Source organism: Diabrotica virgifera, chromosome 3 (genome assembly GCF_917563875.1).
Source record: "Diabrotica virgifera virgifera chromosome 3, PGI_DIABVI_V3a".
Taxonomy (NCBI): Eukaryota; Metazoa; Arthropoda; class Insecta; order Coleoptera; family Chrysomelidae; genus Diabrotica; species Diabrotica virgifera.
Window position 1 is genome coordinate 27510130 of NC_065445.1, and position 15345 is coordinate 27525474.

The 15345-nt window shown below is 32.8% G+C and overlaps 2 protein-coding genes across 2 annotated transcripts in view; one reads left to right on the forward strand and one right to left on the reverse strand.

The window, feature by feature from the left end:
• LOC114340380 (uncharacterized) overlaps window positions 1–15345 on the reverse strand; it is a 1055195-nt gene that overhangs the window by 867050 nt on the left and 172800 nt on the right. The window lies entirely within an intron of this gene.
• The window catches only part of LOC114340365 (uncharacterized), an 88506-nt gene continuing 86621 nt past the window's right edge, over window positions 13461–15345 (forward strand). Inside the window, exon 1 of the mRNA XM_050647832.1 lies at window positions 13461–13588. The gene's annotated coding sequence lies outside the window, so the exon portion shown is untranslated. The remainder of the gene's footprint in view (window positions 13589–15345) is intronic.

A 15345-nucleotide genomic window follows, 5' to 3' on the forward strand; every position in this document is an offset into this window, starting at 1 on the left:
ACTAAAATAGTAATTCCCTCAGTGGCGTAGAATTTTGGAAGGGTCAACCATTAACTATCCCCTGTCGTACGCCTCTGGTAGTAGCTAGAAACTTCTATTTATCACAATTTAGTAGACTGTGTAGTACATACACTTTCTGCCAAGTATGATAAGGATACGTCAAATAGTTTGAAAGTAATTGGTAAAAATAATTTCTAAATTTTTAAATAAAACACCATGTAACTCAGTAAGTAGCCACATTTTATTTAAGTGATTTTAGACCAATCTTAATATTTTTATGTCTAAAATCTACAACTTAGAGATTCGACATTCTTAATGAAACTTAACCCTAAAAGGGCCCGTAATAATATAACTCCAAGAAAAAAAAGAAGAAAAAAAGACAAAAAAATTTGTTAATTAGTGAAAAATTCCCAGGAATCTAACTATTGAAACGGCATTTCAAATTATTTAATCCCCGCGACGTTATTAAAAAAACAAATTATAAACAAATTTGAATAATTTTCAAATACCATTTTAGGGGGAAGTTTAATTGAAATTTGAATTTATCAATACATTTATCAGAAATATACATAAAAATAAAAATAATAAGATTTAATACAGGTGAACATTTCTTTGGCAACAACCGCGTTTTTGCAATAGAAAATAGAGTAACATTTAATAAACAAATTCAATATCTCAAAAAATATAAAATATTTTTGGACCAATTTTTATTTGCTTAATACTGATAACATAGTGCAACTTAGTCTGTAAAATAAGATATTTTATAGTGCTTATTTAAAACGCTAAAATAATTTTTTGCAAATTTGTTTTTAAAGTTTTATATACAATTATTTAAATAAATAGGGGGTCAAATTTAATTTAGTAAGACTTATGTGAAAGACTTACCCTTCAAATTTGCAGAAAAAAATCCCATAGACCTTCATTGGTAATTGAATGACCTCAGCAGTTAAAAAAGTAATTTTTTGCAAAAATGACCCCTTTTTAATAATTTAAACAATGATCCCCTTGTATGATTTGGATACTTTCTTGAAAATATCTTTTGTACCCCCCTAAACTTTGATATAAAATTTGTTTCAACCTGTACGAATTTACATTTTGATTTACATGTAGCGTAATTTTATTTTACTAGACTAATATTGGATCTTTAAGAAGTACCTACATACAGGGTGTCCCAAAAGTAGTGGAACGGTCGAATATTTCGCAAACTAAACATCGGATCGAAAAACTGAAAAATACGTGTCCAATCATTTTCAAAAATCTATCCAATGACACCAAACACCAACCCTCACTACACCCCCTGGAGGTGGGGTAGAGGGTAACTTTAAAATCTCAAATGGAAACCCCTAGTTTTTCTTGCAGATTTGGATTCGTTACGTAAAAGTAAGCAACTTTTATTCAAGACATTTTTTCGAACTGTGGATAGATGGCGCTATAATTGAGAAAAACGATTTATCCTGATACCATAGGTAAATTATAGAAACGGTCTAATATCTCGAGAAATACACTTCCAAATGAGAAACCAAAAAAAAGGTTTTTAATACTTCTCGAAAACCTATCGAATAACACTAAACATGACCCTCCAACCCACCCCCTGGAGGTGGGGTGGGGGGTAACTTTAAAATCTTAAATAGCAACCCCCACTTTTTATTACAAATTCGGATTTGTCATGAAAAATTAAGCAACATTTATTCGAAACATTTTTTAGAATTGTTGATAGATGGCGCTTTAATTGAAAAAATACGATTTATTAGCGCCATCTGTCAGCAATTATAAAAAATGTTTCAAATAAATGTTGCTTAATTTTTCATGACGAATTCGAATCTGTAATAAAAAGTGGGGGTTGCTATTTAAGATTTTAAATTTACCCCCCACCCCGTCTCCAGGGGGTGGGTTGGAGGGTCATTTTTGGTGTTTATCGATAGGTTTTCGAAAAATATTAAAAACCTGTTTTTTGGTTTCTCAGTTGGAAGTGTATTTCTCGAGATATTAGACCGTTTATATAATTTACCTATGGTATCAGGATAAATCGTTTTTTCCAATTATAGCGCCATCTATCCACAGTTCGAAAAAATGTCTTGAATAAAAGTTGCTTACTTTTACGTAACGAATCCAAATCTGCAAGAAAAACTAGGGGTTTCCATTTGAGATTTTAAAGTTACCTCCCACCCCACCTCCAGGGGATGTAGTGGGGGTTGCAGTTTGGTGTCATTGGACAGATTTTTGAAAATGATTGAACACGTATTTTTCAGTTTTTTGATCCGATGTTTAGTTCGCGAAATATTCGACCGTTCCACTACTTTTGGGACACCCTATATATCTAGAAACGGAGCAATAGGAAGAAGAAGAGTTTTGTATCTAAATTACATTTTAAAAAACAGACGTTTTTATTAGTATTGAACAAAAACATTAGTATAAAAATAAATGCATCATTTTGTTTGATCGTATTAGTTTTCTAGTTGAATGAATTTCTTTTCCGGTAAATTCCTGTGAGAAAAAAACCACAGAATTTCTACATCACTTCATTGTCTACGAAGGTCAATCTCAAATCTTTGGGGTCATGAACGTATCAGCGGAGCAGAAATTGTATATTAAGCATGAGCTCGGTATTGATTTAATTTCTGCACAAATGCAATGTTTATTATCCTTACAAGGTTTTTCCACACACTTCTATCTACGTCATAGTATCTAGACTATTTTAGGACTATTTTAGGAAAATGATAATTAGATTACATTTGCGTATATAGGGCTCTTCATCGATTGTCATTTGTTTCGAGCTTTTGTAATATGTCACATAATATTCATATTATATCTACGTCATACGTCTTTGGTTTGTATCATTGGTATATTAGACAAGGAAGGATCTGTTTTTAGGTGGATGTGAGAGGTGTCATTCGGATTTTTGCGGATAAAGTTAAATGATAACTTCGTTAATAATAATTGATTTATGCTCCTTCTCAAGTATGCCCGGAACATTAATAAAAAAAAAATAAAATATTTAAAAATGTCAAAAAATTTCGTTTTTTTCTATTTTCTTTGCTTATAACTTTAAAACGATTCATTTTGGAACAAATTCGTATAGGAATAAAACAAAGATTTTCAGATACGATTGGTTAAAAATGTCTTAATTTATCACCCTTGCTGCAAAATAGCAATAAATATAAAATAAGGGGGTAAAACAAGCCTGTCGTTATTCAATGTTTTTCCATCACTTAGGTTACACTTGGAACCTTCCTAATTCACTTAGAAAATTTTTGTAATGTGCTAAAACCGTCCACCAAATTTCATTAAAATTGACTTACTAGATTTGGAATAATAATTTTTCAATCTAAACTTTTTTAAAAAATTAAAATTTTTTAAAATCTTGCACAACAAAAACTAGAACATACAAAGATTTGTCAATTTTTTTACATATAAAGAAGTACTCCACTTATCTAGTGCACTTTACAGAATTGAAATCAGATTATTTAAGCAGCCTCAGTAATGTTTTAAAGTTATAAACAATTTTTTGGCTTATAAAAAAATTAGTGCTGTGGCCAGGAGGAGGTGCTACGGGCTCCTTTATTTAGATAGACTTACCCAAGTTTTTTATGTATTTTGACCCGTAGAACACGAATTTTTTGGGTAACAGTTGATCCGGATGTCGATAAGATTGTTATAAACCAACAACTTGAGGAATTACATAACATCGATTTTTCGCAAAATAAAACATTTTTTTGTATTGCTTGGGTAATTCTAAGTAAAAAATGTTCTTACAAGTTTTTTCGTAGGATGCATAGTTTTCTAGATAAACGCGGTGGAACTTTCAAAGAATCAAAAAATTGCAATTTTTGAACGCGAATAACTTTTGATTAAAAAATAAAATAGCAATTCTGCTGACAGCATTTGACAGTTTAAGTCAAATTATACCGGTTTTAATTATTTGCGTTGCAAAAATTAATTTTATTATTAAACAAAGCTATTTGTTTATAAGCCAAAAAATTGTTTATAATTTTAAAACATTGCTGAAGCCCCTTAAATAATCCGATTTTAATTCTGTAAAGTGTATTAGATAGGTAGAGCACCTCTTTATAAATGTAACAAAATTAGCCAAATTCTAAATGGTCTACTATTTGTTCCGAAAGATTTTAAAAAATTTGAACTTTTTTAAAAACATTTAGATTGCAAATTTATTATGCAAAATCTATTAGGTCAATTTTAATGAAATTTGGTAGACCGTTTAAGTAAGTTATAAGAATTTTCTAAGCGAATTACTAAGGTTTTAAGTGCCACCAAAGTGGTTAAGAGACATTGAATAACAACAGGCGTATTTTGTCTTCTTATTTTGTATTTATTGGTATATTGCAGAAAAGGTAATACCTTAAGACATTATTGACCAGTCGCATATCATACAAAATTCAATTATCTTTATTTTATTTCTCTACGACTTTGTTCCAAAACGAATCGTTTTAAAGTTATAAGCAAAGAAACAGAAAAAAATAGATGTTTTTAGAAATTTTTAAATATTTTAATTTTTTTATTAATGTTCCGGGCATATTTGAGAAGGAGCATAAGTCAATTATTATTAATGAAGGTGTCACCTAACTTTATCTGCAAAAATCCGAATGCCACCTCTCACATCCAAAAATAGACGTTTTTTTACAGATTAGTCCTGGTCTATATATAATAACGTATGACGTTTATATAAAAATATTATGTGACATATGACAGAAGCTCGAAACAAATGACTGTGAATGAAAAGCCCTGTTGCAATGTAAAATAGCACCTGAACATGATTAATAAAATTATTGTTGAATACGTTGTTGCATTTTTATTGTTTTTTAACAATTGTATTCCAATTCCATACATACAGTGAAGCAAATAATTAAAAAACCGAGAGAATACAACAGAGAAATGCACCTAATATTCATAGATTTCAAAAGCGCTTAGACAAAATTAATCGAACGAAAATGATGGAGGAGCTAGAGAATCTTGGAATACCAGAAAAATTAAGACATATACTATCAGTGAGCCTAAATAACACCACAGCAAAGATCAGTTTCTACGGAACAACTTCTGAGGAAATCAATGTAAACAAAGGCGTGAAACAAGGTGACTCTATCTCACCGACACTATTTAACCTGATATTGGAAGTAATAATAAGGAAGACAAACTTTGCAAACAAAAACAGTCATCATCGCGAAGACGAAGATGACACTTATAAAAGCAGTTGAAAAATTAGATCAGGAAACGAAGGGCTAGAGATAAACCAGCACAAAAAAAATACATGACGATAGGGACAGACGACACAACAACTCAGAAATATCTAATTACACAGAACCATAAATTTGAAACTGTATCCACCTTTAGCTAGTTGGGAGTAACAATAGGGAAAACCGGAAAAGAGAGAACAGAGGAAAGAATTCTGAAAGACAAAAAAAACATATGGAATGAATAGAAATCTGCTGAGAAGCAAGACACTAAGTAAGAGAACAAATGTAAACCTATATAAGACCTTAAAAATACCTGTTGTTATACCGGGTGTCCACTTATATTTTCCCCCATTTTAAGTGCCTATAACTTCTAAACGGCTTAAGATACAAAAATGCGGTTTTCGCTGAAATGTTTTATTTTAGTAAAAGTTTTGTCCGAATATATTGAATTTTTTATATCACTTTCAAATACGAAAAAAAAATGGCGGATTTTTGGAAAAAACGTTGTTGACTTTTTTTAATGGAACACACAGTATATTTTTTTGTAAATTGAAAGAAAAGTCATTCGCCTATCCAGCGATATAAAGTTTTTCAAAATCGGTTGTCAAATCACTGAGTAATTAATTTTTAAAATGAGCGGTGCAACGTGGATATCACATACCTAAATAACATAACTAAGCAAAATGATATTATGTTATGTGACTTCCACATTTCGTCTCTCATTTTAAAAATTATTTGCACAGTTATTTGACAACCGATTTTAAAAATTGTTATATCGCTGGATAAGCAAATTACCGTTTTTTCAAGCTACAAAAAATATACTGGGTGTTTCAATAAAAAAGTCAACAACGTTTTTTACTTCAAAAATCCGCCATTTTTTATTTAAAGGCGATATAAAAAATGGTCATTTACATAAAAACTTGAAAAAACGATCATTTACCTATCCAACGATATAATTTTTTTTTAAAATCGGTTGTCAAATAACTGAGCAATTAATTTCTAAAATGAGAGATGCAATGTGGAAATCACATCAATTCGCTTAGTTATGTTATTTAGGTATGTGATATCCACGTTGCACCTCTCATTTGAAAAATTAATTACTCAGTGATTTGACAACCGATTTTGAAAAACTTTTTATCGCTGGATAGGTGAATGACCTTTCTTTTAATTTACAAAAAAATATACAGGGTGTTCCATTAAAAAAAAGTCAACAACGTTTTGTTTCAAAAATCCGCTATTTTTCTTTTCGTATTTGAAAGATATATAAAAAATTCAATCCATTCAGACAAAACTTTTACTAAAATAAAACATTTCAGCGAAAACCGCATATTTTTATCTTGAGCCGTTTAGAAGTTATAGGCAGTTAAAATGCGGGAAAATATAAGTGGACACCCGGTATATGGGATGGGAACAACAACAATTAAAAAGATAGAGGAAAATAGCCTTCTGAAATTTTAAAGAAAAATAATGAGAACAAACTGGGCCACAATATGACAAGAGAGGGAGAAACACGAATGAAAGCAAATGCCGAAATTGAAGAAGAATTAAAAAGAGAAAATATAGTCAGATAAATAAAATCGCTTCGCTTAGAATGGATAAGGAAACAAAAAAGATCTAAATGGAAGGACATAGCCCACTCAGGGTTATGTTGCTAAAAGAAGCAGAAGAAGATCAGTTTAATGACAAATTAGGCCTTCTTAGAAAATACAACAATTTATATCGATATAAATAGACAATATGTATTGTGTAATTGACTGTTACTAATCTTTATAATCGTATTCGAATCCGAATCACTCAAATTAAACCAATTGAATTTGATTGCGGTTGAAATCTGTTATATTTCCATCTAAATGTAAAATTAAAATGTTATTGGAGTCCCGATTTTATACAACGGCCTGACAATACAACACGGTGTGTTGCCGACGAGATATTTCCATTAAAAATATTCCATATATCGGCAGCCCTTATAGTCCATGTTGTGAGACCGCTCCTGTATGAAAAGTTTTCTGATTCGGTTTCCTTGGGTATTCCTGTTCAAAAATGGCCTCTTTAAACAAATCAGAAGAGCGCTGGGCGAAATTTTTGGCAGAAATAAATTGTTTAAACAATTTTTTTCACCAAAGTTTAACGATAGATCAGTTACATGAAATAATAGATATCGATAGTAGAAAAAACTCTAGAAGAAGGAGAAGTCTGTTCTGCAATTTTGTTCGATGTAGCGTAGGCTTTTGACAAAGTGTGGCATGACGAATTATATCATAAAATGAGATGCTACTTACCAAAACAATAATCTCAACTACTAGAATCATATATATCCGACAGATACTTTCGTGTTAAAGACAGGTTAAAGCTGGAATTCCACAAGGAAGTGTCCTAGGACCAGTGCTCTATGTATACCAGCGATATCCCATCAATAGAACCGAACATAATTGCGACATTTGCAAACGAGACATGCATTTTAGCAGTCGTCGGAAAAACCAATTGGAAGCTTTCTACAAAATTATGTTGAACAAATTAACATCTATACCAGGCGATGGCGTATCAAATTGAATGAAACAAAATCTGTTCATATCAATTTTTACTAACAAAAGAGAACAACATATTCCAGTCAATATAAATAGAGTGAATATATACTTAATGAGGACGTGCGTAGCAGAAAGAAGATGAAAGATGTAATTGGAAGGATTGCGCAAATGAAATAGAACTGGGTAGGACACGTAGCATGACAAAACATCGAGAGATGGACGAGAAACATTGTATATTGGAGGCCACGCGAGCACAGCCGTAGCAGAGGAAGACCATAAAAACGATGATTAGACGACATCAAAGCCAAAAATAAGGAAAAACTGGCACCAAGTAGCAAAAAACAGAGATGAATTGAGAACTCATGGGGAGACCTTTGTCCAGAATTGGATGCAAACAATTTGGGTATGCCATTAAATTCAAAGCTACGCTGGAAAGAGCATATTAAGAAAACAAAGGAAGAATTATTAGACAAGTTCAGAAAGATGTATCCGGGAAAAAATTAACTCTGTCTACTTACAACAAATTGTTACTGTATGAGCAAGTCCTTGAACCGATATAGGCATATGCGCATATGGTATACAGCTAGAGGTCTGTACATCTGTACAAAAGAAAATAACATCCAAAGTATACAACGATATCAGAATAAGAGCATCGAGACCTCCAGATGGAAATTGTTAGCCAGACAATAAGCTAGTTTGCCGAGAGTCATGAACAAAGGTTCTCCAACCATGTGAATATCGAGGCCATCAAACTCCTTCTTCTTCTTCAGGTGCCAACTCCGCTACGGAGGTTGGCAATCATCATGGCAGTAGCTCTAAATAGTTGTTTTGAGCTGCATCCAAACCATTCTCACAGGTTCTTCAGCCATGAAATTCGTCTTCTTCCGATGCTTCTTCTGCCATCTATCTTTCCCTGAATTATGAGTCGCAGGATGCCATACTTCTCACCTTGCATCACATGTCCGAGATACTGTAGTTTTCTTTCTTTGATTGTAAGTTCAACTTCCTTCTTTTTACCTATTCTTCTCAGTACTTCGTTGTTCGTAACTCTATCTACCCAGGAAACCCTCATAATTCTTCTATAGGTCCACATTTCAAAGGCGTTAAGTCATCTCATTGTCTCTACACTTAACGTCCATGATTCCACTCCATAGTACAGTACACTGTAGACGTAACATTTTGTTAGGCGTACTTTAAGAGCTAATGTTAAATCTTTGCTACATAGGACCTTTTTCATTTTCATAAAATTAGAACGTGCTTTTTCGATTCTGACTTTGATTTCTGCAGTGTAGTCATTATTTTCTCTTATAAGTGTTCCTAGGTAAGTGTACTTTTTTACTTTTTCGATCGGCTGGCCCTCTACTATCAAGATTTCGTTAGTATTATGGTTGTTTTTACTAATTTTCATAAACTTCGTCTTTTTGATATTGAGAGAGAGTCCGTACTCCCTACTACACCTTACTATTTTACTTATGAGTCTTTGCAGATCTTGCAAACTATCGGCAATTATTACTGTATCATCTGGATATCTGATGTTGTTAACTAAGACTCCATTTACTCTTATGCCGACTGTTTCATCTTCCAGAGTTTCTCGCATTACCTCTTCAGAATAAGCGTTAAATAATAGAGGAGATAGTATGCAGCCTTGCCTGACTCCTCTCTTTATTTCAATTACTTCAGATGTTTCTTTTTCAATTTTTACTATTGCTCGCTGATTGTAATAAAGGTGTGTTATTAGTCTTAAATCTCTTTCATCTAGGTTTTTAGTATTCAGAATTTCCATGAGTCGATCATGTTTTACTTTATCAAACGCCTTATTGTAGTCTATAAAACAGACGTAAAGAGGACGGTTAACATCCAAACATCTCTGTGTCAACACATTGAAGGAGAATAATGCTTCTCTGGTACCCACACCATTGCGGAACCCATATTGAGTGTCACTAATATCCAGCTCCAGTTTAGAGTGTATTCTGGCGTGGATAATTTTCAGCAGCATTTTCAAGGTATGTGACATTAAGCTTATGGTTCGGTAGTTACTGCATTCTTTGGCATTCACTTTCTTTGGCAAACACACAAATGCTGATGTCAACATTTCTCTAGGGATGATTCCCGTAGTATAGATAGCGTTGAACAGTTCTACTATTATGTCCAGGTTTTTCTCGGTGACCAACTTTATCAGCTCGCTAGATGCATTCATCTGGACCAGCAGATTTATTGGTTTTCATAGAGTCTATTGCCTGACTAACCTCTGATTTGGCTATCTCTGGGCCCACATATCCGGTTTGGCTATTTACGGATGTACTAGCTTCTCTATGGTCATGGAATAGTTCTTCGATGTACTCTTTCCATCGTCGTAGTTTTCGTTATGTCTCCATTACAAGATTTCCATTTTTGTCGAGCAATATATTTGAGGCTCCTCTATTTCCTATTCCGGCTAGTTCTTTGACTTTTTTATGTAGGTTGAAGTTGTCATATCTGTTTTGTAGTTTTGCAGTTTGCACCAAACTCCTAGACAACGCTAATCAGATAAGAAGACTTAAGAGAAGGAAGCCATTCAATAAGTTAAATAAGTGCGACAAGTGAAAAAGCAGAGCAAAGTGTGTTTAATGTAGTACACATTAGTTAGTAGTGTTATTATGTATTATAGTTTATTTTTTAACCAGGAGGAGTAAACTAAAAAGACAGATTCACACCCAAGAAAGTCACTAGAATAATAACCAAATACATCTTCTTTTTTGGTTGATCTAGTTGGCCCTCAACGGTAGTCCATAAATATTATATTAAATTAATACGTCGCTAAAGAGTTCCAAAAACAACTGCTTTTTATATAAAAGCAGACTAACAATCTAAAAATTAAAGGAATAACACAGAAAACACAAAAATCGCCGATATAACTTAATTAACCTATGAAATGTCACTAGTGTCAAAATTTGATAAATATCATTAGTGTCAAAATTTTATAAGAGTGGAGTAAACTTGCCTGCGGTTGGACCAATTACAAACAAGCAATACAGGGTAAATTTGAATCACTCCTCTTGGTTAAAAAACAAACCATAGTGAGCCTAAGGATTAATGGTGAATATGACCTTAGATACGTTTCCTATAGTAGTAAATTAACTTTTAAGTACTGACGTTGATGTTTCAGAATGTAGACACTGACATGCGGCATGTCATACCGTTGCGTATTCTCTTTTGTTTTCAACATGAATTTGTCTTATATCACTGTAATTTGTTTTTTACATCAACTACAGAATTATTCTTCACACTACCGTAGAATAAAATATTGCTCCAATTAAAATATACTTTATATTTTCAAGAAAATTATGAACGCTTGCATAATATTAAAAAAATGGTGGCGGTTCTTACATAATCTTTAGAACAGAATTACAAAAAACTAAAAAATAGTAAAATAATGTTGAAAACACTTGAAAGTAGAACAACTGGATATACAGTAGAACCCCGATTATCCGGGTGCGGATTGTTCGTGCTGCGGATTATCCGTGCTATGATTTTCTATTACTCAAATTGCATTTTTGAGGTTTTCTCAAAATAGCGTAAATCGTAAATCACTTGACGGAAACTCTATATGACGAAAGAGAGACTCATAATGAATGATTTATTTTTTTCTGTTATTTTTTTATGGTAGGTACATATGTATTTGTATACGTACATATGTATTATACATAAAAATTACTTGTTCGGATTATCCGTGCTTTTCAATTATCCGTGCCGCCCTTCGGCCCCGAGGAGCACAGATAATCGGGGTTCTACTATACTTGCCTCCATAGTAATAGCTAAAGGAATACTGAATTGACTGGTTTTAACTATAGAAACGTAAACACTGATATGCGGTACGTGATACCGCAAAAAAACTTTACGCCGTACGTAGCTCAAAGACTAAACCATACTAAAACTGCATCAGTGGAGAGCAGGTACAATTACACACCACTGGAATGTATGCAGATGGTGTTCTAGGAATCTTTTATAAAACAAGTTTAACAATAAAATATATTTTCGGCGGGCCATGGCACACCGCATCTCAGTGGTTAAGGGTTAAGATCAATAAGACTTGCTTATTGATCGTACTAATGATCAGATAGCCAGTGGCGGCTTGTTCTATGAGGCAGGTGAGGCAGTGCCTCACCAGTATATCAATCGACTATTTACGTTATTTCGTTGTTTCATAATCAGTTTTTTAAATATAATTTAGCTTTTTGAAATTTCCTAAATAACTTTATTTTTATGAAAAAAATTAAAATCGGTACGGCCCTGACTCTTTATCTTTGTATCCGTCTTACACGTGCCAGTATTATATGCATCATGCATCTCATTCCAACTTTCTCAAATCATTACAGTTGAAGCTAGCCTCACACCATCCTTGTCTAGCATACTACCGTTTCTTAAAATGGGACAACGACAACAGTAAAACCGGCAAAATTTGAAAAATTTAAAAAATGTGCCACCGATTCTGGGAACAAAATTCATCTATCCTTGAGGCAGGCCCCAAAGACGTGTTTTTTTACTTAAGGTTCCGCGGAACGGAATAGGAATAGCCGAACTGAACCGACTACAAGCACAAGTCGTTTGCAGATCATAGCTAGTGCAATCATAGCTAGATGCAGATTGCATCATGCATACGCGGTATATACGAATGGATTATTATATTTTAGAAGTTTATGGATATGTATTTAAAACATTGTTCATTTTAAAACATTGTTCATTTTAAATCATTGTTCATTATCACGAAATATATTGTTCTGAAGCTATATTCCTTTGTGGCATTTATGTAATTTATTATTCTAAATGGGAAATAAGCAACAATTTAACTTAAAAAATGTGGACGTTTACATACAAAAGTATTTTTTAAGTGTTTCAAAAATGTTGTATTTTGTGGTGGTGTTTTTTTAGTAAAATTTTTTTGAACATAGTTATTCAAATTAGAGTGAGCAAAAAACTTAAGCGAATAATATTGCAACATGATTCCCACAGCCTTAGCTCATTCCCCATATTTTCCACGATTTTTGAAAAAACACACTCTTTTGTTATGTAAAATTTACTGAGGCTGAAAGCATTTGAGTCGATCGCATTCACGGGAAAACTTTTAGAGAACTAATCGGCAGCAAATATTTCTTCACGATTTTTTGTCCGGAATTTTTTGTGGGGATATTTTGTCTAAAAAATTTGTGGAGATTATTTGTCCGGGATTTTTGTGGGGATTTTTTGTCCGGGAATTATTTGTCCGGGAATTTTTTGTATGGATTTTTTGTCCGGGGATTATTTGTCTCTGGATTTCTTGTCCAGGGATAATTTGTGGGGATTATTTGTCCTAGCTTCGTCCTAGCGTTATGACGTCACAAAAATCGACTTTCCGTCCATTAAAGAGAAGCTAACCATAATAATAAAATTCCTTACGTGTAGTGTGCCTCACCACCTTCTACTATCACGAGCCGCCCCTGCATGTAGCAATAATCATAAGATTCCTGGTGGAGTTTTACTGAATAAAAAAAAATACGGGACCGGCCCGATAACATCGACTATTAAAAATATTCAATATATCGGCAGACCTTAAAAAAAGTGAATAACGCACTGTGATGTGGAAACTTTTGTGGTAGATGTGGTTGTCGTCAACTGATTTACCGGAACACGGCTACCATTCAACCATGAAAATTCATCGACACTAAATCGATACCCTTCGTATACACCTCGCGAATTTCGGTGTCCTTTGATACCTTGACTTAATGTGGGTGTTGCAATTCTTCTTTTAATTATTTATTTACATACATATATAAGAAACAATGGCGACAACTTGGTCAGTCGACAAAGAATTGTGCTTCAAACAGGAGTTTACTGTGTTTACTTTATAGTTGTTATCAGGTTAGTTCTAGAATTTTTTATATAACTACACTAAGCGCCAAAATTAACGCACCACCTTAAAAATGGGACATTTTGAAGTCTCGTATTTTCTAAACCTGTTGTCCGATTTTAGTGATTTTTTAGTATGTTATAGCTTTATTCTTCAAGAATATCTTTTTAAAATACTGTTGTTAAACAGGTAAGTGTCTTTTTATACCGAGTGTAAAAATGATATTGTGTTTTTTCCTCAAAGTTCGGAACACCCTGTGGTATATTCTAGGGTATATAAAATATTGAAATTGAAACTAAACTGTATCCTTAGGCTTTCTTAACATTTTGCTTCTTGATTCATTCGCTTATGTTGCGTAATAAAAAAGTTAGGCACTTTAACAACTAGTAACGTAATTCATCAATACAGGGTGTTTCTAAGTAAATGCGACAAACTTTAAGGGGTAATTCTTCATGAAAAATAATGACCGTTTGATTTATAAACATATGTCCGCAAATGCCTCGTTTCCGAGATACGGGATGTTGAATTTTTTCTTACAAACTGACGATTTATTTACTGCTCTAAAACCAGTTGCGATATGCAAATGAAACTTGGTAGGTTTTAAGAGGCGGTGATTGCGCATTTTTTGGCTTACAATTAAGAATTTTATATTCACCATTGGCGTGCATACGGGGATTATGACCGGATAATATGACCCGTATGCACGCCAATGGTGAATATAAAATTCTTAATTGTAGCCAAAAAATTCGTAATAACTACCTCTTAAAACCTACCAAATTTCATTTGCATATCTCAACCCGTTTTAGAGCACTAAATAAATCATCAGTTTGTAAGAAAAAATTTAACACCCCGTATCTCGGAAACGAAGCATTTGCGGACATGTTTTTAAATCAAGCGGTCATTATTTTTAATGCAGAATTACCCCTTAAAGTTTGTAACACTTGTTTAGAAACACCCTGTATTGATGAAGAACGTTGCTAGTTGTTAAAGTACCTAACTTTTTTGTTATGCAACAGAAGCGAATCAATAAAAAACAGAATGTTAAGAAAGCCTAAGGCTATAGTTGAGTTTTAATTTCAATATTTTATATACGCTAGAATATTCCACAGGGTGTTGAAATCTTTGAGGAAAAAACACACTATCATTGTTACACCCAGTATACAATGACACTTACATGTTTAGCAACAATATTATTACAATGATATTTATAAAGAATAAAGCTATAACATACTACATACTAAAAAAATCACTAAAATCGGACAACAGGTTTAGAAAATACGAGACTTCAAAAATGTGTCATTTTTAAGGTGGTGCGTTAATTTTGAAGCTTAGTGTATAATCTCTAGTAAACGAGTGAGATATATTATTAAAAATGGGAAAAACCTATTAATAACCTCATAGATTTATTCATTCTTTCATTAAGGGTCGATTTCTCATACCTGCGGTAATCTATGGTTCAGTTGAACCCGGTTCACTGGTGAACTACCGTTTTGTTTGGAATGCATTTCTCATTGCGCGTTTATGTCAGTGCACGTTGTACAGCTTTCGAGAAATGCCAATAGATGGCAAAAGGTAAAAAACTGTCGCCATTTTGAACTACCGTTTTTATGCTGTTTTTGAATAAAGTTAAATTTAAGTATTTATAGTCAAATAGTAATTTTAATAATTATAAATAAATGTTATAAAAACAAAAATAATGTTATCGTTTATCGTTAGGCTTAATATAATAAAATAGGATATATTTATATTATGACAGCGTTTCGTGTTA